This window comes from Lagopus muta, chromosome 6 (assembly GCF_023343835.1).
Source record: "Lagopus muta isolate bLagMut1 chromosome 6, bLagMut1 primary, whole genome shotgun sequence".
In the NCBI taxonomy this organism is placed as follows: domain Eukaryota; kingdom Metazoa; phylum Chordata; class Aves; order Galliformes; family Phasianidae; genus Lagopus; species Lagopus muta.
In genome coordinates, this window is record NC_064438.1 from 13789226 (window position 1) to 13817182 (window position 27957).

General features: G+C 43.4%; 1 long non-coding RNA gene across 1 annotated transcript; it reads right to left on the minus strand.

Annotated features, from left to right (window-relative positions):
• Positions 1 to 49: 49 nt before the first annotated feature.
• Positions 50 to 27822, minus strand: LOC125694602 (uncharacterized). The gene is made up of 3 exons (XR_007377620.1): positions 27739 to 27822; positions 25719 to 25800; positions 50 to 3066 (listed from the first exon to the last, which is right to left on the minus strand). It is a non-coding gene; the product is annotated as an uncharacterized LOC125694602 (long non-coding RNA).
• Positions 27823 to 27957: the final 135 nt, after the last annotated feature.

Genomic DNA, 27957 nt, shown 5'->3' on the forward strand with positions numbered 1-27957 from the left:
ATAACAGCACTCAAGATTTGTACTTGAGCTTTCGTTGAAGATGCTGTGGACAGTTTCAGAGTATTTGGCTCAGTACAGCTGAATCAGAAGTTTGAAGGTTGGTATAGATGAGGTCAGACAGTCTAGCAATATCTTCCCAGTCTTAAAATCTATGGACTTATAGAAAATGACTATGAAGAAAAAATAACATACAATCCCAGAATCCCCTGCGTTGGAAGGGATTCATAAGGAGTCCAACTCCTGACTCTACATAGGACCACCCCAAAATCAGGCCACATAACTGAGAGCAATGTCCAGACAATTGTCAACACCATCTGAGAAACCATGGTCGGGCACCACGTGAAACTGTTTTGAGATTATGGCCATCTGAAATGGAAATCACATTCCACCACGGATGCTCTGGCCTCACCACTAAAAGACCAGCGGCCAGCATCAAAACATTTATGAGCTCAGAGTTCCTTTGGGATGAAACACCCCACAGGCTGAGCCAAAGGATGAATTTCAGAACTAGATTGCCCTCGCAAGAGGTGACACAGAGGAGCACACGCACCTCAAGACTCAAGGGCATCAAATCTGCCATTCTCAGATCTTAATGGGAATGAGCATTCTGCTGCCTGCCCCATTTGTCCTGATGGGATATGCTCAGAGAAAATGTATTACACTTATTGTTTTCATGTGCCTCATTTCTTGAATTTCTATGAGATTCTGTGTATCTGAACATGCATAGTGACAACGCTGGAAGAGGACAGAGCTAAGGTTATTTTGATCGTACCTGTATATTTCCTACTTTTCAGAAGTTTAAATTAGCATTAATTTCTCACTTCCTGCTCAGGATTAATCCTTCATGCATTCTGGAACAATACAAGACACCATTAGGCAACATTAACTTCCCGCTGAAGTTTTTGGCATGTGATGCTGTATGCTCTAATCTATTTGCAAATTAAAAGCCAATGCTTTGCACACTTCAGTGAAAAGCCAGAGGCAGCTTGCCCCACTAGAAAGGTCACCAGATTAGGACTCAAGGGAACTCTTCAAAGTCCTGCCACTGATTTACTGCTCAATCATCTTGGCCAAGTCCTCTCTTTTCTTTGTGCCTCTCATTCTTTCTGTTTTCTATTGAGGCTGCAAGTTCTTTAGGGCAGGAGCAGCCCTCTGGTTACGTGCTGGTCCTGTGCCTTGCACAGCAGGCCCACCCTCCTAGCTGAAACACGCCTTCTAGATGCTACTGCAAGACAAAGAATTCAGAGCTTTAACAGTTTAAAGGAGTTTGGCTTTTACTTTGAGAATCTTCAGTCTCTCACTTGCTTCCTCGACATAAAGCTGTACAGAACAGCTGCCAGTCATCAGGTAAGTGACAAAGTTCCCAGTCAAAGGGTTAAAAGAGTCAACTCCAGTAGATAAAGAAGAGAAAGATGTAAGAGAAACTCGGATCATATGGCAAACCAGGTACTAGTTAATCAATAGTATTCAAAGGTGAAGGCCGTATGAAGGAGCCAGGAACCATTGCACAAGATAAGCAAAGTTTAGCAAAAAGCAAGCCTGATAAAGCAAAGTTTTAACTATTTTCTGTGAAAAGTTCCACCTTTCCTTTAACCTGGCTCTGGAACAAGGACCACATACACTGATCTTCTCTGTGACTGACTCGCGCACTGAAGGGTTCAGTGGAAGTTTTGAGACCAACATATAGACAATTCCTCTTTATTGCCCCGACACTTCATACGTATGTGTTACATATAATCCCCTTATTCACTGGACTCTTGATCCAAACTCTTCTGGTAAAAGGGCTTGTGGGCAGTTTACTTTCTGTCCAATGACTTCATTGTAAAGGATTTTTTTTGTCTGTTGAGCTTGCCATGTGCAAGTTTTCCTTCCTCTTGTTCCCCTCCTCTTGTTTCCCAGTTTCTGGAAATAATTTGTGGTTTGGAAATGGAAATGTCCTCATAGGCTTCAAAGAGCTTAAAGCTTGCCATACCAGATCAGTCCATTGGATCCATTTAATCTGCTCTCCTCTTTCCAGCCATGACCAACACCTGGTACTTCGGAAGACAACACAACTTCATAGTGACAACAAGACAGTTCAGTTTCTGACACAGTCCTTTCTCTGAACAGATGAAGAGCTGCTTACTCATCATTCTTACTTCTGCCCTTGACTGCCTTAGATTTTCTAGGAGCATTCCTCAAGGAATCAACTAAAGGGCAAGCAGAGATCCCCCAAAAGGATAAAGAGAATTAAGGGGGTAAAGTATATCAACACATATCAAAAAAGGGCTTCCCAAAACATAGTACAACAAACACAGCTCAGCCCCTTCCAGGACTGGCTTGGCTTGCTTTCGCTGTTCAAAGAAGTTGGCGAGCAAATATTTATTGTAAGAGACAGAACAGAAGCCATAGGGGAAGTGACTGAAATCTGGGGATAATTCACAAAATCCTGGCCTGTGTTACAGAAGGAAGCTAGTGTTATGCATCTTTCGTTTGCACTTTTTTTGTTATTGTTGCTAGGTTTAAATAGATAAAAACAACTTATTGATGATCACATCTCATTTTCAGCTAGCATCTTTCCCAGCTGCTTTTAAGTTAACAGGAAGCAGTATAAGACAACACAGACTTTTTGGCAAGTTCATTCACGTCGTGGTGGCCTTGTGCTTCACAGATATTCCGTATACTGCAGTAAGATTATTTGTTCAATAAAGTACAATTCAGTATTACAAAGATAACAGAGTCTATATCTTAAAATACTACAGTTTTCCCTAGAGAGCACCTCTATGCTGCTCCATGCCTGGTGTCTCCATATGGTCATGGCAGGTCTTTTCCCACGGCCAACCAGGAGTGGCAAAGCCACATCATTGGACTTTGCTCTCTCTCTGAAGACTTGATGTCACCTTGGCAGAAAGCCACCAGACAGACTATCTGCATTCACCTCAACCCAAGCTGGGCTTGCACTTCCACATGCAACGGGTGTAGATACCCAATGGCACCATTCTTGGAATGAAGGAAGCCCCAAGCAGAGGACGTCTTCCAGAGGACAGAATGCGTGGTGTTACATTGCCATCTTGTGGAGAGCTCCCACTGGAAACAAAGAAATAAAGATGGCTGACTAATGAGTTGCGGCCCTACTGCCGCCATCACATTCTTCAAGGACATCCATTGCAAGCTCACATATAGCTACATACTTATAGTCATGCTGTGGCTCAATAGACCACTATATAGTTATTCCTCCTCCAAGTGGTGGAGTCCGGGAGCTTCATGAAAGGCCTGAAGGTCCAATGGGTGGACATCATCATTCCTTTGCTTTACTGCCTGGATTTGCAGACTCAGCATTAAAATGGATCACTGATGCGGCTGATGTGAAACAAGAGTCTGGTCTAGGCCAGACTTCAGGAGTGTTACCACAGATGCCACTGGCTCCTGCAATGCTGCTATCTACAAAAGAAGAGCATGGCTCAGCTCTTTGAATCTGGGCTTCCACACGCTCAAGAGAGAATGAAGGAAAACGCATTTCCTTTTGTTCAGTGCAAAAGAAGCCTCTGGTGGCAATGCTTTTTATATTAGTGATGTCCCCAGAGAGGGTCAAATATACAAACCCACAACATGCTCCTCCTGTTTGTATGATGGAGTACTGTGCTGACAGACTGGAGGAGAATTACTGACAAGTGCTACCATGTGGACTTTTACAGTGATGCCTTGTATTGATTCCCATCTGGTGATGATGTGCACTTTTGCGATTGCATTGACACCATGCTCCCTCTTAAGAATCTGCAGAGTAAGTTTTTGGAACGAAGAGCAAAAGCATTGTTTATTATTTATTCAGCGCTAAGGAGGTCTGTGACTTTGCAGGCCTTTACAATTACAGAGAGGAGAAAAAAAAAAAAAAGGCAAAAAGAAATCACAGGTCCCTGCTTCAAGGCCCTTAGCAAAAGAAATTAAATATGACACAGTAAGGAAGACTAACCCAGAGAAAATGAGTACATGGGTTCCAGGAGCAACACATGAAAAACATGACATATGAATAACACCTTACTGCCACAGCACCACACTGGAGAAGAGCACTGTCTCTAGAGGAGAGAAAATACATCCAGAACTGATTAGAAGGAGGAAGCTGTCCTTCCAGGTCATCAACTGCCAACCAAATTCTGCACTATCTGGAAGTAAATAAACCTAATCCCTCAGAATTGGGGAACACAGCAGATCACACTTACAAGCATTTGAAGTGTGGGCTGAAGTTTTCAAGACCACAAGAGAGAAGCATAGATTTTGAGTTCAAGGAAATGTGATACCTCCTCAAAGAAAGGGTCATGTTTTTTGAAATGCAAGATATGGATAACTATAGAGATGCTGGCCAACAACAACCAGACACAAATGCCAACATCTCCCAATGGGACTAGAGGCAGTAAATTTGAGCTCCACATATTTCTGATGGGTCTTCCGCTAAACCCCAATTGCCAGTAAATTAAACGCATTTTAGAATTAGATCTATAGAGATGCAAAACTGCTCTGGTGCTCAGGGGAAGCACAGACTGATACCTTTGTTTGGACAAAGCTCTATCTGATAGCAGCAGAGGTACAGGCAGAGTATATTTGTTTTTCTGCAGGCCATATAATTTAATATCTCATGAGATCTTAGTTAAGAAACAAATACTTAGCACTGTGTGGAAATAGTAAGGCATATTAGACGTACCAAAACATTTCAGTGACAGATCTCAGCTACAAATAATGCAGTCATTACTGGGAGGGGCAATATACAAATGGGATTATTATTAGCAAGAAGCTTTAGGGAAGCGGTTGTTAGTCCAATGGTGTTTAGCACTTTCAACAACAATGTAGAGAATAGAAAACCTGTGACAATATTTGCAGGTGACATACAGATAACTAAGATAGGAGAAAGAACAAAGAGGACAAGTTGAATCAGGGGGATATGTGAATTACCTTGCTTTAATTACCACAACCTAACACGTGCATTTCACTGAATGCATGTGAAATGAATCACAGACGGCAATGAAGGCTGAGATTCAACCCTATTCATCTCCTGCCCCTAACAGAGAAATCCAAACTAAGAGCTTTGTTAACTTCAGCTTCCTCAGTGAAGAAAAGATGGCACTGTGAGGAGGAAAATCTGGCTGAAGCTTGAAAGGCTTACTCTCAGGGTAAAAACCTCTATCTTGAAAAGCACAGGGTCAACAAACAGCATAAAGAAAGTAAAAAGGAGCCAAATTAGCAAATGAGATTTCAGGGCAATAGTTTAATATCTAACATTATTCATAGGTGTACAAAAAGGAATTTTTTGAAACAGGGAAGTGCTTCTGTCCCCGGTCAGTCACTACTAAAATAATTAAAAGAATTGTATCTTCATTCCAAATTCAAGCAAGATGTCTCACGGATGTCTTAGAGTTCAAAGTAAAGCCACAAAAATGATCTTGAGAGAGGTAACAAGTTCTAAAAAGCAGTGAGTGAAAGCTTTTATTTGAGTTCAGTCAAAATGTGACTGTGTACTTTTAAATATAAGTACTTTCATGTAGAAAAGATGTCTTAACAAGCCAACCAGTCTCTCAGCCAAAGACAAAGATTCAGAAAGTCTTCAGGCTAATGTTAGACAAATGCAACTTTGAATGAAGCAGGATATGACTTCCTAGTTGCACGTATAGTTAGTTTCACATTAGAGATGTAATGAAATCACAAGCCATTTCGAATTTGTCACATGCAAATGGACATTATAGCACTCTGGCAGCTCTGATGACATGGAACTGCTTGGGTTTAAGAGCACATCCTTGGACAGTTATTGTGAAGCAGTAAATGCATGGTAACTCACCATCTTAAGGTAACCTACTTTTGGATCAATATACATTGTAAGACATTCACTCTGTCGCAGCTCCCAAGAATTAAATTGCAGCCTATCTATAGGCTATAGGAATCTGCAGCCTATCTATATCAGAGGAGAAAAAACACAGAGGCTCACCATAGTCTATTCCTACTATAGGAATACTATATAATAGGCTATACATAGTCTATTCCTTAGGGATCAAAGAAAAGGAAACCTCAAATAGAAATAACAGGAGTGTTAGGAAAAGAGAAAAAATGAACCTACACATCTTTATACCAAAGCAGTAAGATGCACTTACTGAGAGTAGGGATGGACAGCTCCATTATGAGAGTCTTAAAGGCTTCTGTACCACAGATCTTCATGTTGTCCTGCAAAACTCTTCCAGGCTGCCAAACTTTGACTTGTGATTTAGATACCCCTCCCAGATAGTTAAATAATGCCTGTCCAAAGAAACAGTTCTGAGGAACCGCAGCTCTCCTGTATCTGAGCCAATGGTCTCGCAAAAATCTAAAGGCACCAATTTCAATGGCAACTAGAACATCCTTATAACTACCTTGGCAAAATATGGCAGTTTCACATTATTTCTTCTGCCCTTATGCTACTTTTTAAGCCTCTCAAGACTTATGAGCCTTTCCTTTGCTCCATAGCTAAGACTCCAGCATTCTTCCAGATAAACTCTACAAAACAGTTCCACGTTACACATAAATCTGTGCAACCTTGCAAGTCGATCATGCAGGGACAAAATGAAATAAATGGAATTGAATATCAAGTTGACACAGAGGAGATTGCACTTGAGTGTATTATTCATTTCCATATTTAATTCATTACATTCTCCCATCTTTTTTTTCTCATTTTTTTTCCTTCTCAATTTGTACGAAGCTGCAACACATTTTCCAGCCTGCTGTGCTGGAACACTGCAGTGTCAAGGAATTCTGTGGTTAAATGTAAGACCTTATTGTCATACTGTGCACTGGGCCTTTGTCCTCAGGAAACTGACAGCTCCAAGTTAGATAACAACTAGTAAATCATCATCTTTGCTAAAGTGTTTGTAAAGGCAGGTAGGGGGGCAGGAAGAAGACTTTTTTTTTTATTGCAGGAAAAGCAAGAAACCTTTCTTTCAAGGGATTAACAACTTATCTGACCACCCATTTCTGAGCCTACTCCTAAATCGCTGTCCTTCCTGTTACTGCCATTTTTGACCTGCTTTTCAAGTTGGAAGAGGATATTTGTCTGGGAGGTCTGAGCAGGGTGTGAATGACAGAAGAGGTATGGACCAGAAAGAGAAAAAGATGGCTTTTCTGGTGGAAACCAGAAGCCAGCCTGATTTTGTACTTCAGCAATAGTCATTCATTATTCTCCAAGGGTTAAACTTGCTTGGAAAGCCCATGGGAGGATGCCTACACTGGTTGGTTGCAGGGATTGGATAAGATGACTTAACACAATAGGTTTTCTTTTCTAGTCTTGATTCCCACGATTTTTTAATAAGTCAAACTTGAATGAGCTAGTGAAATTTCCTTTCTCTGCTTTCTAACTCTTCCCTGAACTTACCCTCAGCATTATGGAACTGAACCACCATTTTATCTTTTCCCCTTGGAGAGAAACCATCTGAGTTCTCCCCTGCCTGGAACTCAGTGACATACCTCTACTTCAATCCTGAGCAGTTTCTACCTCAATGCAGCTGAGGTTCCACTTGAACAAGGGTAACTTATTTTTTTTCAGCTGTGTATGAACAATGCAGTCCTGCAGTGACAAGTTGATGCATGTAGAAGAGAAAAACAAAATATTTAATCCTAGCCAGATGAAAGAAAGGAGGAGAAATAATGGACAGAAAAAAATGAAAACCAACAAAAAACTTTGAGTTCCTCTACATTCTCTCTTGGTAAGTTTTTCTTCTGAAGCCACATGTTTGACAGATGGCTTCAAAGTGAAGTTGTGCTTAACACTCCTAGATAGTTTGAGGTTCCTGTCCTGTACTTTTTTGTTGCTGTTTGGAAAACTGCAGTGACAACTGGGTGGAAGTCACTATAGGTTCTTAACTTCACTGCTGTGACATAGGTTGTCCTCAAGATACAGCAGTCTGAATCTGAAAGCATTGAGGCTGGGGAGGAGAGGCAAGTCTGAACAGAGCCCTTCCATTGCCTTTCTTCCCCTGGAAATGCCCATAGGTCTGATGTTCAGATGGGAGGAAGTGGGTGACAGCAAAGACTGTCACCTTAAAGATGATGTTATTCTCTGAGTTTTTTGTTTTACAATATCTCTGATTCTCTTTGTCAGTGGAGAAGTGCTAAATCTTGAAGCACTTTGTAAGCCAGCATATTCTAGCTAGATCAGTTATGATATTTCATTTCAATAATTCCAGGATGTTCCACTTTGTTCTTGGAACTTAATTTCACCATGATTCCAAACACTGCCTGTTTTCTGCCACTTCCATTACTTCTGAACACGTGGTCACCCTCTTTATAGCATCCAGTCATTCCTGCATGTCTTCCCAACAGTTCTGCTTCTTAGTGCAAACAACCATCACTCTCCGCATGTTCCCTTGCCACCTTCTCTTCAACAGATGCCCACGGTTTTGTTTGGAGGAACAATTAATCCAAGTTTACCCACTCTTTCACATTCCTGCAGACTGCCCTGCAACGCAGTGGCTGTGATTCACTTAACCAGACCTCCAGCTACTCAAAGTAGGACTACAAGATCCATGAGCGTCCCACACACTGTGAAGATGCAAGATGGTGGCTTTGGGGATAAGAACCCCTTAAATTCATATTTCCACCCAGCACAGTAAGGTGAACTATCACTTGGCTCACAGTAAAACAAGGGAACTGAGAAAACAATAGCACAACACAGTTTAGCTCTCGTGCTAAGGAAAGAAAGTGCTCCTGGTATTTTGGCTTCTCCCTCTACTCAATCTGTTATTCATCTAAAACAGGCACCTTTTTGAATCTGATGCATCTTCTCCCCATTTCTAGTCTTTTCAGGGCAGGTGCTGTCTATTACTTCACACTCGTATGTCATCCATCCAAAAGGCATTTTGGGGTCAGGAAACATTAATGTAATACTAATGTCATCATAGAGATGGGAGGAACAGGAAGCAGGGGGAACAAAGAGGTCACAGATATTGCGTCCGAGATGAAGCAAAGATGGAGGTAGAAAAGAGAGAAAACAGAATAGAAAAGAGATGGTGGAAAACTCTATTAAAACAACCTGAACAGGTCTGCCCATCCAGCCAGTAGGTGACAAGTGAAAGCTGCCCTACGGCCAGCCAACAGCACTCACTGCCCATCAAAGGGAAAACAACACCGGGTATAATGTTAGAGCATGGATCTGACTTTGGGGGGGATTTCTCTCCCCACAGTACTTTTTAAATTGCACTTTAATTATTGGCAACTGGAACCAGCAAAATATTGAAAAGATACACACATTTTTGTTACAACTCCCTACCTTATTTCCAAAACATTCTCATAACTGTCTGAAAAGATACTACAAATCACTCTGAGATTATTAGGTGACAGTGAAATAGTTATGACACAAGACCTGTTTCTAAACGGAATTCTTAGTCTTTTACACATCCTCAGTATTAGTAAACAGTGTATTTTCTTGCTCGGTGGCTCATACAGAGCAAACACTGATCAAACCTGATTGGTGGATCTTGTTTAGCCTTTAACTGACCCAAATACAGTTTACTGGCTGAAAGTCTATCATGAAGCAATAAAAATGTTACACAGGATCAGCTGTGCTTAAGAGCTTTGTGAAAGAAGCATATTTTGCAGGAAGTACTTGAAAGATGAGATAGAGATTGTTTAGTGTGCAAGGGATTTGCTCCAAAGCCCACTGAGGGTGATGGAATGACTTCAATTGATTCCAATGGTCTTTGGATCAGAACCAAGGAGAACTAGTGCCAGGCACAAAGGGCAACATAAAAGAAGGCACAAAAAAATAAAATTCAAAACTAAATATGGTGGGAGAAGTCCTGGCCATACTGAAGTCAAATAGCTTTATTTCCAGTAACTTCAAAGGTTTAGGACTTCTCCAAGCAAATTGTTAAATGATATTGTTACAGATCTATTGTTCAAATGGCCTGCAATGGTGGAAGATCCCACTTCCAAACATTCTCATGGCCACGATGCTACAAGTCATAGCACTTCCTCTTCACCAATCAAGGAACTGTGCCTAATTAGAAGAAAAATCATCTTCTGTGCCTGTGAGGTGGTGTCTCTGGTGAGACAGCCTGTGTGTGCCAGCTGTTGTGTTTTTCATCTGTCCCATTACACCAACATAGTTATTTAATACAGACCACTACCATCCGATGCCAACAGCTGTAGCTAATCGGCATATGGTTGTTTCTGATGAAAAGCTTTTCAGATCAGAATGTGTCAATCCATCAAACCCAAGACTTCTGATGGGGGATGTACTTCAACCAACTCCTCCAGTTTTAAACTCCGAGTTTGTTTTTAAAATTAAGCCACTAGCAGTAAAAGACTAAAATATGAAGAAGTCGATATCAAAATCAAATGTTTTAGCTGATGCTAGAGGAAAAAAATATATATTCAAAACCCGGGTTTTCACTTTGTGAAATTTTTTAAATTTTGGCTGTTGGCCCAAGTTTAAAACACAGGTTCAGTTAAAAAAAAAAAAATTACTGAAAATGTTCACAGGATAGGAAAGCCATTTCCTGCCAACTCTATATTGGCTTACAGTTCTGACGCATGCAAGCTGGGTTTGAGTTAGCAGATTAGGCCCAGATCCAAAAAGGGACCTAGGCACTTAAAGTGGGACTGAGGTATGCGAGTCCCAGACAAAGGTTCTCAGTCCCTGGAAACCACTGAGTTTTCAGAATTAATAATTCTACTTCGGAACATGCCCTAGAGCACCTCAGCCTCAAAAGGCATCTCCACCTTTACCTCTCACCAGCATTTGCCCGGCTCTCCTTCAGCGTGCCCACCAAAATCAAGGCCCTTCAGTCATGCGACAGCAACATCGTTTTCTTCCAAAAACACAAAGGGAGGAAGAGGTGGTACCACCTTATCGCACAATAACTCAGTGCTTGGAGCACACACCCAAGCAGAGCGGGGCGACTTCCACCTCCTACCCACCCTGCAGCCTGGCCGAAGTCCTCCCTCTCCTCCACTGTCCTTCAGTCAAATGCAAGAGGAAACCAGAAGATGTCCTTTGGTCTCCTCTGGCAAGCTTTGTTTAAGCACTTGATCTCGTTATTTTCAACACAGAAAGCATTCTCAGAGGGAAGAGAAACCCAAGAGCCACTCAATTTTCTCTTCAGGAGATGTCTTTGGAGGTAGCGCATTCCTGTGCTCTCGGCTCTGCCTTATCCTGTCTCAGGCAGCTCCACAATGGGCACTGGCCTTTCTGCTTCCTATCTGTCCCCTCTGGCAGCTGTTAGCCCCACTAAGAGGACTCAGCCTGCTGCTGGTCCACAGAGGCCCACAGCCTCACTACTGCTGCATACTCAGAGCGGGGAGTTAGGCTTCCTTGTTTACATCTCCTCCTTTCTTTTTATCTTTTCCACCCCATTGCTTCCCCCCTTCCCCCTCTAGTATAGAGTGTTTTTTAAAAACAAGTGCCTGCATTCGAGCTGCTGCAAACTCTTGTTTCCTTGGAGAAATGTTTGCGCTCTTTAACTTAAAGAATTTCCGAAACATATAGGAAAGGAATTTCATAAACTGCTCATTGAAAAACATTCCATACATTCCCCTCTCATCCAGAGACACCCGTGTGTGGTCTCCGACAAGGTCAGGTTTGGGGCTACGTAACGGGGACAGAGATTCCAGCGCTTGGAAAACAACAGATACCACAGAGCATGAGGCGGGGGGGTGTTGGGGGAAGACCTCGTGACTCCCCTGTGCTGGAGGATGGGAGACCACCGGAAAGCCAATAGACAGTAAACACCATGCGTTATCCCAGGGAGGAAAATCCCAGAGAGAACCTCCCGCGGATCTGTTGAGAGAGTGACATCAGCCTCTGTGCTTCTAAGGAAGGGAAAGAAAGGATGGGAAGCCAGGGGCTCCCGGTTATTCACCAAAGAAAGGTGAAGACACCCAAGGAGGTCCTTTAGAGGTGGATTAGATGCCCAACACAAACACTGCAGCCAGGTAAGGGAGATTGTTACAGCTGTGTGCAGGGATGGGGTGAACACCCTTGCTGCAGATGGCCTTCCCTCTGTGTTGAAATCAGGGACTATCCCTTGGGGGTGCTCTGAAGCTCTAGGAATGAGTGCTCTGCACATCTTCAGTTTACTCCGTTTGCAGAAACCATAACGTTGTTATTTCCAAACCGAGTAATCTAAAACATGCCAAAGGCACCATTCCTAATCCACTACGATGGACATGACTCACGGCAGGTCTTAAAACAAAATTAACCAAAGAGGAGAAAAAAAACACTTAAGGAAAATCGTCTCTTGGAGAAAGTCCTTCCCTTGTACCTGATGAAATGTCACAAGATGTGTTTTATTACACAATTTTCCACTGAAGTCCTCATGTTATAATTGGTTCCTGAGTTTAGATCAGCTGGAGATATGTCAACTCACAGGAGGTATTCTAAGAAAGTCACACATACAAGTAAGTCTAAACTGGAAGCCCAGGCTTTGTGGAAATCAATAAGCAAGTGCATGATTCTTGCTGCCCTGCTTATCTCGTTTCAGTATGCACAGTAGCATGGGTTATATGCAACCAGTGTGAGACTATTTCAATTTGGTAGGGTACTGCTATTTTCTTAGGGTTCATTAATGACCACAAGACTTGCTTGATGCAATCGTGATTCAAACCTTTTTACCTGCTCCCCCTGTCATTTCAGCAGTTAAGTAAATCTGTCAACCTCAGCCATCATTAAGGAGACTTAAGCCTAGGTTATTTGCTCTTGCTTAGATTTAGCTCAATGTCACAGAATCACGTTGAGTTGGAAGGGACTCTTGGAGGCCATTTGGTCCAACTCCCCTGCAATGAAGAGACACCTACACTACATCAGGTGCTCAGAGCCCCATCCAGCCTCACCTTGAATTTCACCAAGGATGGGGCTTTCACCACCTCTCTGGGCAACTCGTGCCAGTGCCTCATCACCCTTATTGTAAAACAAACAAACCAAACCACCTTCTTCCTCATAGTCAATCTAAATCTCTCATCTTCTAGTTTAAAACCCTTTCCCCTTCTTTTATCACAAAAGACCCTGCTAAAGAGCCTGTCCAGTTCTTTCTTACGGCCTCCCTTTAGATACTGAAAGGCTGCTAACAGATCACCCAGCAGCATTTTCTTCTCCAGCCTGAACAGATCCGGCTCTCAGCCTGTCCTTGCAGGGTAGCTGCTCCATCCCTTGGATCATTTTTGAGGCCCTCCTTTGGACATGGTCCAACAGGTCTATGTCTCCTCTGTATTGAGAACTCCACATCTAGATGCAGGTGAGTATGCAGGGGGAGAACGGGGGGGAAGGAAGCTTAGGCTGGAAATAACAGCTCTTCAGTCACCTTTACAGACATATCTTGTTGCAATAAACTGACCACAAACAATAGCCTTTTTAGTCTACTGTAGCAAATGACTAGGAGTAAGAAACAGCTGGAAACAAACATGCGTTGACAACATTACAGTTGCTTAAACCCTTTACATTTCAGATCCTGAGTCAGAAGAAAGGAAATGCAAGGAATAATTACAAATATCCAACTTCATCTTGTGCATCATCTTGACTGGATGAAACAGCTGGCACAAAGAACTGCTAGTGAAGCACAACTGATTGCCCTCATTGCTGCTGCTGTAGATTGTCTCTGCTCTCCTGTTTGTTCTCTTCTAGCTCTTTATAAATTCAATCCAGCTATTAACAATATCCATTAGCTCCTCCAGAAGATTAGCTCAGCTTTAGCAACTGGAATGCAGGGATTAGAAAAAAAACATTCCGTTTTGTTTTTAATAAAAGTATATGTTGATTTAAACTGATGGCTTTTAACATCTGTTGTGCAAGTCTTTGTGGTAATAACCCTCAGAGATTGTTGGAGCGCGAGATAATTTAGTAGGTAATAAACATCAGTGATTTCATTAATAAAATATTCTAGCGTAGACATTACAAATGGGAAGAAGCAAGACATCCACCTGCTTAATAACTGCATTGCTGAGGCTGAATCTCTGGCTTTTGGTGCAGTAGGAGGTGATCTGGTAACTCTCACCTGAACAGCAGCACCGTGGCTACTACCAGAAACGTGCAGTGGAAGAAGGGCTGCATCCAGGACCCATCATGAAGCTTCTGACTACCACCATATGAGGCACTGATTTCGAAATGCCTTACCAACACGGAGTTGTTCTCAGTTCCTGACACTGCTTTAACCCAGCTGACAACACTTTCCTGGAGTGCTGGATGACTGTTAACTGGAAAATGGTGACATAGATTGAGCAGAGAGTACAGAAAGCCACTTTGCCAACTGCTGGGTCACTCAAGCAGGCCCAAAGAACCACAGTTCCTGGCAGAAGAGCTGAAAAACCTTCTGTAGGAATCTTCCTCCACAGGGAAAGCTTTTGAATGCTACTCCCAGCCAAAACCAAATTTCTTCTGGAAGTTGTTTTATTGATCATTTGTGTGTGTTGAGGGAGACCAGCTTTTAAGACAGAAAAGAAGTTAAAAACCTCCTAAAAACCTTCCAAGTCAAAAATGGTAATGGAGAAGGAGAGAAAATTATTTTCTGGATGAGGTTATGCTTCAAGCCTTCACAGATCCAGAGACCAAGTGATGGGGAAAGGCCATGCAATGATGCACATTCTGGTGGCCTTTCACACCAGCTTTTCTTTCCATGCACAACAATGATGCTGAAGGAGTGCTTGTGCACTTGGGTCCCAACCCAATATGAAACCTAGGATTGCATCCCAGCAGTTTGGGCACAGTGTGCATATACTGCTCCTTCCTCAGAATGGGTCAGAAGCTCTAGGGTGTCCTCCTCCAGCCTCGGCCCTGTCATGGAGGCCAGCCCTGCACATGCAATACTGTAGCAGGCATCCCAGCTCAATGTTCCCCTGCAAAAAATAGATGAAGGGAGAGTGGTTTGGGCCAGAGCGTGTTGAATTGAAAGCATCTGAAAAGTTGTCCTTCCTTGTGGCTTTGCGGTGAGCATAAACATAACAGCTTGGGAAACTCTTTGGGGGCTATGCTGAAGGATCCCTTTGAGGCTTCCTGCCCGCAGCAGTTTCCTCCTCAGCAAAAGGCTGAGAGGGGCCTCTCAGTGGTGGCTCACCCAAGACTCTGATTGCTCTCTGCTATCTGGGGTCAGGGAAGGGTTGTGCAGCAGGGTGGAGTTTTCCCTTCTTATTGATGACCGGAACCAGACCCAGGTTCTCCTACAAAGCTAGAGCCATGCAGAAGAACAAACTACACAGCTCTGCAGGGAGAAGGAACACCTGCCTGTCCCCAGGTCTCTTTGGCTGTGATCTCCGGACAGTGGGATAAAAGACACTGATCTTTACTAGGAAAAAAAATACCAACAAGAATTACTTTAGGTTGATGAAGGTGCGTTAGCATGACTGAGACCAAATAAATGACCTGGGAGAACAGGATGATTTATACTTTTCCAGATGAGCTCACAAACCAGTCTAATGGCAGCACTATCTTGATTAGGAAAATTAGGTGTAAAATAGGATTTCTATGAGCTCCCTAGAATTACATCTGTTTGTTTAATACCTGAAAGCCTAGCATTTTCTCCCAGTGAAGACAAAGCCAGCTTTAGCCATTAAGACTACAGCTAGAGAGGAGAATGAGACACTTTCTTTGTTTAGTGAGATGTGACAAACTGTCAGTAGTCTCAGTCCTTAAGAGAACTGTCACCCAGGGTGTTTCATTCACGTGCTGGGTCTTTGTATCTTTTGTCATATAGCGTTCAGAAAGAGCAGGCTGTCCCTAGAAGGCTGAACCTCAGATAGACGTTTTTAGGCTGCATCGGAACAGGGTGGTTGACTTGTGCAATGATGCATCCTAAAGCTACAGTGATTGCAAACATGCAGAACAGAACATGGCTGTAGCAGACCCAGCTGATGATTTCCACTCCGTGACCACAAGGCTGTGTGAAGGAGAAGGCTGCCTTCACAGTTAGGACTGAGTTTTATCTGGATATACCAATTACATGCAGCACCTTCTCAAGAGTCAATAGTGAGCTTGTGTTCCTGACTGTCCTATCCAAGTTTTGGACTTCCTGGACATTGCCATAAACCACCCTATTGCAATATGGTCCACTTTCCATGAAAGAGCAGTTGGAACACATAGCGACTAGCAGAAACATTTTTTATCCATCAAAGCTTGACCCACTTGAGGATAGACCTAGTGTTATTCATAAAGCTGTCAAGAACTGTCCACAGATTTTATCAGGTATTCTAAGCAGGAGGAATCACTCCTGAAGCTGTTTGGGTATGAATCAGAGAGGGAAATCCCTCAATGTTTCTGACTGACCATATTCTGACATTTCAGGATGTGGAAAAAAGCATCACCGCTTTCAACAACAACATTGAGCATCAGTTAGAATATGTGATTTTTGTTTGTTGGTTTGAAAAGTTGTTTTGATTCTCTCTACAAGACTAAACAGTTATTTAGCCATTTAGACCACAAATAAAGTGTTGGTAAATATAGAATAGATTAACTTATAACTTCTTCTGCCAGTAGCTAAATGCCACAGCAGTTTTCACCACGGCAAATTCCCAATTGTTCCTGTTAGCTTCTGCACTCAGAAACATGGGAAGCAACAGCACAAAAATCTAGAGATGCTTGCTGTTTTAACAAGCCATTGACAACTGAAACACAGCATTTTATCCCTCAAATAGTCAAATTACAACTAAGCTGCAGATTTTCTTTCTTGATACCTATTGCTTTGTAACTGTTGCTTCCTTTCTGTTTCCACAGGAATGATCCCAAAAGCTAGAGAGACCCCCAAGCAAAGGGCATGGTTGAGGCCAGACCCATTTCCTCAGCTCCCTGATGTGGTGGCCTTCACACTTTGCAGAAAGGAACCTACATCCAAGAAACATATCTGCAGTTCAATCTGGTTACAAACCACACAGAAGAGAACAATAAAGTGAAATGGTGAAAAAGTGGTCAGTAACAGAGGGAGATCCACAAAAAAACCCCTTTGTTCTTTCACATGGACTGGCCAAAGCCCTTTGATCCAATATAGCTTTAATGAAAAGGATGTCTTGGCTGTCCCCAGGCACACAACACTACTGCTGCTGGTGGACTAAGATGCCTGGGGACCCACACCACAAAAGAGAGAAGGAACCTCAGCAAACAGCAGTTGAGGAGGACATACAGTTTTGCTGCTTCTTTTATCTTCTCTTAACAGCCTAATTGGAGTGTAATGAATTTGGGGTTGGTGCTCTCTGCCAGACTTGCTTCTTTGATGTGTTTTTGGCCTCTGCGCTATAAAAATGTGATGGAAACCAAAACCAAGATATTACACCTCCATAAAGTGTCTCTGGGTTTACCATAAAATTCCACCATTTGTTCCAAATGGCCAAAGCCACTAACAGGCCCCTGCTAGCCAAGATGCTTGGGTAATGAATAAGAAGCAGAGAGAGATGCCACTGTGAATCAGAACTAAGAATGTGTGCTAATGGCAACAGAGGCGGATTCCAGGCCGTAATGTGGAACAGAAGAGCACTGTGATCATGATCCTCTGCAACTGTGTCCAGCAGGACCTGCTGGTGACATTTGAAAGCCTGCAGTGGAATAGGAGGATTTGGCAAGGTAAGCAGCGTATCTAGGTCATGCCTACAGAGCACCTTGATCTGGTCACGCTGCCACTGACCAGGTCACTTCTGTACTTGGAAGTTGGATTGGACCACAATTAGAAGGCCAGTGAGGAACTCGCTTCCCACTAAGCTACGTGTGTTTATACCTGAAGTGCAGACTCAGAGAGAGCCCTTTACATTACATTAGTCTTTCTCCCACCCTGTGGGTATTGTCCTTCCTTACTTAGCCTGTCCTACACTGTGATAGCAGATGACCACCACTCCCTCTTTGGCTTTCAAGAGGGCTTTCCCACTGGCAAACATTAGCCACAACACATACATCTCCAACACACCAACTGCCCTGGTTTTAACTTGAGGCTGCCCCCCATCACTGCCTGCCATAGCCCTCTGCCAGAGTCACCATCCTGATGATGGGGAGAGCAGAAGTGCAGACAGCATATGAGGCTCTGAAGGGTCTTTCCAGAGCACATCCCACATGGCAGAGGGGTCCTCATCACTTCATTTACATTCCTCAGGCCTGTGATACATCCTCCTGAGAACACTTAAGAAACCTGCCGATGCTTTATGATCAAAATAGCAGAGGGCCCCACACACAGTTCATCTCCAGAGAGGCAAAGACATAAATCACAGAAAGTTGGTTTTGAAAGTGCTCCACTAAAGACGCACGTTCACCTGTTTCTATTCAAGCATCAACTAAGCAAGTTCATGTTTGATGAGCCAACTTATCTACCCCAAAACTCACAGAGCCCAGAGAAAAATCCAACTCATATCTGTTCACTTGTCTGCAGTATTCTTGCTGATGATAAAAAATTATGTGTATGCTTGGAAAAATTCAGGACATTGATAGTTCACTTGCTTACAGACTGAGTATCTAGGGCTAAATTTCCACCCAATTTAAATCGATAAAGCCACATCAGTTTTAGGGAAGCTGCCCTCAGTTGACAGATGCTGGGAATCTGGCCCTAAGCCCGACCTCTTCATAAAACAGTACTCACCCTGTAGCTGCATGTTTGAGACACAGGCTGCTGATAAGACACACTCCTAGCTAAACACAGCGCTTGTTCCGCTATGATTCACATTGAAGAGCAGTTAACTGATGCAGCTGTTCTGGACAGAAGCCTGCTCTTCACAAGAAAAGCATTTTCTGGACTAGGTGTACTTGCATAGCTTTGTCAATAAGCAAACCGTATCCTCAAATCTCAAGACAAACTACGCTCCCAGTGCAGACACTAGAGACAGAAACAATCCCTCTTTTTACCTTTCAGAGTCTGTTTTCACCTTAGACCCATCAGATGCAAGCAGAGAGGCATTTTCTGCCTTGCTCATTCCTGAGGTGGGAGTCAGAGGAAAAACCAAGAGGCTACACAGCTGAATATTAACCCCCCATCTCCCCTGAGTCCCAGTGCCTTGTTCACTGCTTCCTGGGACTGTCACTCGCCCAGGGCCATGAGCACACCAGACCATACACGTGCAAGCAGGCGTACACAGCTGAAGGGCTGGAACAGCTCCTTTTACTGAACATCTGGACTTACACATATAAACTACTCAACACTCTCATCCAGAATTACAGAGTCTTTCATATCTTATCTCTCAAAAGCCACTTATCGGCCCACGGCTTTCAGGCTGCAGCCTCTCCTGTCTGCCAAAGTGGAACCCGGCCATGCACAAACACAGCCATGAACAACAGCAGCCCCTCTCTCCTCTCCCACGCTGAAGGCTGCAGCTCCTCTGATCGGGGCTTGAACTTCAGAGGCAGTAGGAATAGCTTTCTTAGCCTTGGGCTTCTTCAGCCTTGGGCTGAAGAAGGAACTTTCACAGAGTTTAACCACAGGGCAACAGATCACCGGTGCAGTAATGCCTCCTTGCATCTCAGGTTGAAGAGGGTGACTAACTAATGGCACGTATTTGTGTACTATAATGGCAGTGGGCAATAAGGAAATATTCATAAGCAAACACTGAAGGATGTTATTCTTGTTGCTCCAGCACTCAGAGGCATAAGGCATATCTGTAGCCTCCATGCACTAGATGCTGTTCAAAACACAGACTGAAAAGACAGGTTTGTGCACATAAATTAAAAGTCAATGATGAGAACTAGCCTGAATTTTTGTTTCTAGTAAAGGTTTCTTTCTAATAAAATATCCTTTTTGTTTCTAACTCTAACAAAATGCTCAACACAAAGTTCCATTGGTGGGCTGACATTCTGCACCCCTTGTGAAGGAAGAAACACCTCTTCAATTGGTTCTGCTCTCCCATCTGCTTGTAAAGGAAAGAAAGGAGCAGAAGAGAAAACACAGGAAAATCTTCCCAGTTTCATAACCATGAAAGTACTCTGTTTTTAGCATTCATTGGGCAAAACTCTTACTCCCCTCTTCCCCCCAAACTTTTCAATTCTTTCCATGAAAATTCTGAAACAAAATGGAAAGTACTTCCCCCGTGTCCTAAGAGATGACATCACCAGATTCCACATTAAGCTAAAAACCTGTGTTAATGCTAGAGGATGAGATAGAAGCTTAGACATTGCTGCAACAAGAACCACAGCAACCCTTTCCTTAGCAAGCAAATGGTGCTGGGGCCACGTAATATGAGAGATGGATAGGAACGGGGCTGGAAGGAGAAAGGCAGCAACATTACAGTGGGTGAAAGTATAAAATAAACCAAGATCACTGCTAGCTCTGGACCAGCCGAGCTAACGTTGTATTTCTCGGCTGTATGGACTGCACATGGGCCGTACATGTTTTCTGTTCAGTCCAAGAGAGGTCTGTCGCAAGAACAACTGTCTCTGCTGTTGTTATGAAACCAAAGTTCAGGCACAACTCTCAGCCGACGGGTCTCGTTCCAGCGGCCGATGATACAGCCCAGAGAACGAAGATAAACCAGATAATCAGGCACCCTTGGGGAAACAGTGAAAATAACATCCTTAATAGTAGTGGCAGAAGGAGAGGGCACAGGTGCCGTGCCGTGCCTTCCCCAAGTGTCCCCCAACCCACATGCACTTCGGCCCCATCAGGCAGTCCTTCTCTGGCAAAAAACATGCTTTCAGATGCTGCTGCCAAACCTCAGAAATGTATATTGCTGTTCTGGCTATGTTCAGAAGGAAGGGGAAGGGAAAGCAGTGCGCAATTTTCAACAGTTTCTCCTTGGAAAGGGGCCCCCTAATTTTCTGAAAGGGGCCATGGAGGAGGAAGGAAAAAAGAGAGAGGCTCTGTCCCACTTTAATCCCTTTTCCCAAAGTAGTTATACATGGAGAATTCATGATGGAGTTCCCCCTTTGGGCTTTGAGCCTCAAATCATTTCATAACACACAGAGCCCATCTGAAACCTTTTGATCACGTCACTTCTGAGGTCGCTGTGTTTATGGGTGTAGCCGCGCACTCGGGTGGGTGGGACGGGGAGCAGAGGCACCCTGTGCTCCACACACCACGCCAATGGAGGAAAACAACCCCAAACACAACAAAATAAAATAAAAAAAAAACCAAACAGATTAAAAGAAACCTGAAACGACTGCAGGACGAAGACCATTGATACCGCTGGTTTCTGTAATGAGAACTCAGCAAGCGTCCATGCTGCTGTCAGGAAGGCTCTACCTGGGACCTCGTGAATGGCTATCGCATTCGACCAAACCTAGTGCAAGGACCCTCTGATTGTTCAACTGGCAATTACCCAGGCTACACAGAAGCAGGCCAAATGAAGGGCTCTGCTCAGCTCAATGGGCTGCTTTGACTTCAGCAGGTCTTATTTCACCCCCCTCATACTGCAAGCTAACTTTACTCTGGGAGAACCAGGGAGTTTGGGATTTCAGCGACAACACTCCATAGACTTGATTCCCAAAAAATACTATTAATTGTTCCCGTACTTAAGTCATTTAGGATCCCACAACTCAGCCAAAATTATTCAGCTGACCAAGAAGAGTAGAATCCTCCCTCCAGGCTAGTAGGAATGAGGTGTACAAGCCAAGATTCTCAAAGGGATCAGATCTTCTTAAAATCATCAGTGTTTAGTCATATTAATAAGTGCCTTCAAGGCTCTGGACCTAAACACCAATGCCCTAAAGAAAAATTAAGTGTCCAGGAAAGCTTACAAAGGTAACTGGAAGACTGCATTTCAGGGAGTCAAGCAGGGATATCAGTCCTTTGGCAAATTTCACTCACTGGTGGTTATTAAACCAGTACTTGGTTGGTTTAATTAAAATTCATGGTAAATAGATTTACTTTCTTCAGTGCTCTGTATGGACATATTTAAATGCATTTACTTCCATTTAGCTAAACTTGGTAACTGACTCTTCTAAATGTTTCCACATGGTGGCTTGGATTTTTTTTATTTTTTTTTTTCCAAACTAAATCAATTTTAAACCAATTTTCGTTACATTGGTGGTTTTGCATGTCCACAAGCCCTGCGGGCCTCTTGGATTGGAAAACTTGGCATGAAATCCAGCCCAAAAGGCCAAGTGCTGAAACCCGATGAAAATGAAACCACCTTAATCTATAGGGGAAGCTGTCTGCCCGGGCTGTGAGCACGTTCCTGGGGCATGGGTCCTATGTGGTTCGGGGGCAGACATGACCAAGACTTGCCTCTGGACACAGCCACCACTCAGCCCCCAGTAGGTCTGGGATTTGGCAGCAGTGAGCTCAAATCCTGGCTGGTGGAAAGCCCTTGAAGAATAGCCCTTGGGACAATCAAAAGCTGATCAGAATCCTTTTTTATTTATTTATTTTGTAAAGTGGCTTCAAGCTAACTGGAAACCTGGCCCACGGCTTCTTCAAAACCTGGCCCAAAGCTTTCCTGCAATTCAGCCCAGGTTTACAAACTTGGCTGGCGTTAGGTTTATTGCACCTAGTTTGGGGCTTTGCTGTGAACATTTTGTGGAGATCCAGCTCTCAAAATTAACTGGACTCTGCTGTTTCAAGCCTGGACCAGCATCCCTCATGTTCATAAACTCCACACCAATTTACTTACTGTCATGCAAAGTACTTGAGGGTGGGTGGCTATATTTTTAAGGGAGAGGTCACTTGTGTGCAATTAATAAATCATTTCATTAAATCCAAATGCATGAATTGATGAGATGAAGACTACTTACTGCAGGGCTTTGACTTATCAAAGCAATCTTTCACACTGTTGAGGAGCCAGGTTTGCTACAGTCCTGCATCCCCGCCCATGATGTCTATAGTAAGCAAACCTCAAGAAGTCTTGGACAAGCACCCAACATCCAAGATACTTCAAAAATAGAGGTGACAACTTCAGAAAAGACATTTCTCCTGAAAGATAAAAGCTGAGATATTCCACCTCCTGATAGGTTTAGGGCAATGAAAAAAGCCAACAATACTTTTGGTTTCCCAACATTAGCACTTCTAGTACTTCTGCTGCTGTGTAAAACTAGAAAAGAATGGGTTTATTTACTGTTGAACTGGTATTTTTTCCCCCCCTCTAGAAAACCTCAAAAATGGTGACCACTCAAAGCAGAGCCAAGCTGGCTCTTGTCAAAGATTCAGCATGGCTCTTATTACTGAGGGGAGTGTGGTCGTGTTGCAAAGATAGTGGCTAGGGAGTCAGGCCACTGTTCTTGGCTACCCTGCTACCCCACCATGTAACCTAGGAAAGTCACGTCTCGCCTCCACAACTCCACGTTCCTCACTGTCCCGCGCCTCTTGGCTATTTAGGCTGCCAGCTTTATGGTCCAAACTCTGTCTCTTACTATTCTAGCTACCACCGTAATTACGAGAATTTGATACATTCTGCTTTCCAGCACCCCTTCCCACAGAGCTTTGTTGGAGCAGCTCTCTTTGTATGCACAAGCAGTGGGGCAGAGATGTGAATTAAGATGCTTTCTCCATGGAGGTTTCCTCACTGCCTTCTCGTCGGGTCCCATGCTCACATCACACTTGGGGACATCCTCAAATTTGTCACTGTTACTCTCATTCCCATCCAATAACCTCATCATTCACACACGTGCACAGCTGGGACACCACATCAAACTCTGTCATCCCTTCTTGGAACATATATGTGCTACAAGGGACAATCTCCCCCATCACCCAGAATAAAAACCCTCAGCATCCTGCCCTGAAGGGGCTGCAGTATGGCACAGCACAGTTTACCAGGGATATTCAATGCAAAGACAGACACTTGAAGCACAAAGAGCCTGCAGTGTCAGCAGGAATTACACAAAGGGAAAGAAGTGATATAACACTGGCGAGATGAGCCCACAAGGAACTGGCAGAGCGGGACTGAAGCTTAACCGTCTGCCACATGCACTGGGACATACTGCCTTCATTCTCATATAAGGCTCTTTACCTAGATACACACATATATATTAGGTATATAAAGGCTAAAACACGGAAGCATGCATGCTAGGCAGCCAAAGCATGAGTGTATATGCGTATACACATCACTTCTACAAGGGGCATGACAAGTAGTGAGGAGAAAGTAACAACGTGCACTTACAGTGTCTCTGTTGATCTAACCCACCTGAAACCATGCCCAATCTCAACTCCTATAGGTTAAGTCAGCACAGTAAGCTGAGATTTCATGCAGGCATGACAGGCAGACGATCACACTGAGATAGCGTCCATCTCAGCTTCTTCTCAGAGCTTGGTGTTGCATGTTTTATCAACAAATAACATGTCTTTACTACTGCCAGCCCTGCTGAACCACTGTAGCTGCAGACAAGCAAGCTGTGTTTGCTTCTCTTTCATTTGTCATCAACACAATAGCCAGCCAAGTCCTCATTCCAACATCTCACACGTTGGTAACAAACAGGCAAAAAGAGATGAAGCTGGATTTCAGCTGGCTGCACTGATGCAGAGGCATAGGTGAAAGTGGAAAAAAAGTCTCAACATAAGAAAAAAAAAATCACTGAGAAAGATATATCATAGGAAAGCATGAGTTTGAACAAAAAAAAACCAACAACAACACCATCTCAGTCTGGTTCAGGTGTTCACTCAGCACTTCCTGCTCTTTAAGGCAGTGCTGTATATACATGCGCTTCCTTCACCAACATTCTGTCAAGTCCAGTTTGACACGAGATTTGTACACAGTTTGGAGAGGCTCTCCCATTTATTCTCAGATAGCAGTAACCTTTTTCCACTCCCCCTTACTGAAAGCAGTGAGGAGGAAGCCCACATCTCCACCACATCTAGGACCATCCTGAGGTTTGGTGATGCTTGTGAAGCAAACAATATTTGGAGAATAAAGGAAAGCAGTCACTTCTTTCCTACCATTACCAGCTCACATTTTGCAGCTGCCTGACCGCAGGATAGGAGAAGGTGAGACTGCTACAGACACTGAAGAGCACATCACAGACATAACTGTAGCACTTGATAGGCTCATTTAGCATGCAGGGGCCAGTGCATATACAGTACAACTCAAGAATAGAAGAGGGCTCAGATTTAGATGACAACTTGGTCAAAAGGAGATCAAGAAATCTTTCACGGACGTTTGGCTTCCGCATTCAGGGGCCATTTCAGATCTGGATCAAAGTCCCTCTGTTAGCAAAGCACAGTGCTCACGACAGACCATAAGGGAAAAAAGCAGGGAAGGAAGATGAGAGAAAGCACCAGCAGGAAGATCTCTGGACTATGACAGAATGTTGCTGAAAGGGAAGAACATTTTTGAAACACGAGCACAGAGATAAAATCTATTCTAAGGTGAGGATCAGCTAAATATTGCAAAGGCCTTTCATCACAATCTGGACACATGCAAAGCAGTCTACATAATAAACAACGCATTTACCAATGGCCTCCTAGTTTACTTCTGAACCACATCATCTTGCAAATCTCCATCATCTGCCCTCCTCACAAACTACCCTGACACCAGCACAGAAGCCTGCAACCTGCTTTCTGAGATATCCTCCAATTAGAAGCCCAGCAAGGCTCACGCTTCAAGGTGCTTGACCAAAAATACTCATTTCCCAACTGGGAAATATTTCACAGGCTGCCTCAGAGCCTTGGAGCATGTGAAGCAAGGGAAGGAAGAGGAAATACAACCACAGAAGCACACAGAAGCCAACACAATCAGCCCTGGGGTTGGGGAATCCCTCCTCATACATATACACACATGTATATATAACCATGCTAGTCACTGCTATGGCAACTAACACAACAAAGATATCCTTTTAAAGGCGCTGTGGTAAGGAGGAAAAATATTTTGCTATATATATCGTTGCCTATTGACGTCAAAATCATTTGAAATAAACTAACCTTTAAGCTCGGGTGGCTCCGGTCGTCATTTCTCCTCTGCAGGTACTGAAATTACATTCACGTCACAATGAACATCTGTTACCTTTCGTGGAAAGAAAAACAAAACCAAAGAGAGCTGAGTCAGAAAGTTTTCTATCAAACAGTCTCCCACACCCTCACCAAAGGAAGACAAAATAAAAAAAAAAAACTCCTAAAATCTAAGAAGGGCTGAATCCTGAGGGTGCCATTTAGTCACTCTTTGGGCAACGCCCATGCTGATGTCAGAAGGAAATTGCCAATTCTGGTAATTAGTGAAAATGAAGAACCTGGAGTCAGCTGTGACAATTTAATTCAGCTGAATATCCAAAGAGTTCACTGGAAAAAGGCAAGCTGAAAGAGCTAAGTCTGGGCTGAGTTGCAAAAATAGAATGCTCCATATGAGAGTGATTTTAGGAACTTTGCTCTCACAGCCAAGAGCCTGTAGATCAGAGCAGTTCTACCTCTGTGCATGTCTATGTATAACCCTGCACCATGGGCCTTCAACAAGACTTGCACTCTCTGCACTAATGCCAGCAGTGCAATTATTTTTATAACGACACTAATGAATTAGCTGCTGCTATACATCCAAGAAATACAAGTGAATGGATTTAGAGTGGAAGGGTGAGAATTTAGATATTAATTTGCAGTGGTCCACACGAATACATCTTTAAGTAAAAACCAACAAATAACACAGCCCTATAAGTTAAGAAGATGGATGGTAGTAGTTCATACACATGAGGGCATCTTTGGCATTAGAGAGCTCTGTGATTTCTTCCCTGGTGCATAGGATCAACAAAAACAGTGCACATCTCACCACCTCCCACCATCTAGGAGATGGAAACCCACCCTATCCTAGTGCCCATAAAATCACCCTCTGAGCTCCTCTTTGGAAAAGCTAGGGGAGATACCTCAAGTCACTTTTAACTTGGTGAGGATATTAGCCAGCTTGAGGGATGCTGATCTGCCTGCACATCCTACCACAACACGGCAGAGCACAAGCTAGGCCACGTTTCTCCCACAAGTACCAGGGAATATTTCAAAGAAAAAGCATTTATTATACTTTCTTGCTAGTAAATCTCTTACTCAACACGGTGAGCTTGAACTGACACACAAATACAGCAAAGTCACTCGAGCACTATGGGCCGTTATATACTATTAAGTCAACTGCAGTCCCACAGTGAACTCATTTGCAGTGTGCTACTGCACTGATTTTGGTTTTTCCCCTTTCTCTTTTTTTTGCCTTTGGTACATCAAGCTATAGTCTACAAATAATTCAAGAAGACTTGAGTCAGTCTTATGAAGGAGAATCAGCAATTTCATATTCTTTCAGAGGCTTAGGAACTTCCCTTCTCCTCAGTCACTTGTTTTCCAAGACTCATAGAACTGCTGCAGTTCTCACCCCTCCTGCCTATCTGCTAAATCCACCTCCGAGCACAGGGAATCAGAGGATTTGAGTTACTCCTGGGCTACTGAGATGCACAGGAAGACCACTGCCAGTATTGTGGTTCTTTGGTTATGTACAGTTATATGCCCCTACAGCATCCTCATGCTATTCAGTGCCTAACTACAGCATATTATGGCACAAATCCTAATCGTCCCACATTTGTTATTCCTCAAGTTCTTCTGCAACTTCTTGTACCATCAGCCACATCAGCTCTCCCTACAGAATTCTCCTTAAGAACTTTGCCTACAAATTTCTCTTCATCGCTCAGTCTGGACTCACAGGCACCACAGAAGAGTTCCCAGTTATCCCTCAACACCTTCCAGCCTCACTGTGTACCTTCTCTCATCTAACCAACAAAAACAAGCACACTTTTCTGAAGACCTCGCCCTTTCCTCATCAGTTTATACCACATAGCTTAGGAAACCAATATACTAAAACTTCTACTAACTACAGACTGACTCAGCCCTGATTCATAGATGCTTTCAGAAAAGCACCTCTGCCTTAGCACCATCCCTCAGCCTTTTCCTGAAAAACATCTTTCTCCACCTCCATTCCTACCTCCTTCCTTCCTAGAAGGTTGTGTAGAAAACCACTCTCCTTGCTTCTTTCTCCTTGTATTAACACCAGATGCCAGCCCCTCCCTCCAAGCTAATCAGGTCCAGATGGGTTGTGCTCCTGTAATTACGTTTTCAAAGGAGGATCTCCCCCCAATCAAGGGCAGCTGTGGAAAGCAGGTGCATCTGAGACAGGTTTCTCTGAAGCCTATGCAAGTATTAG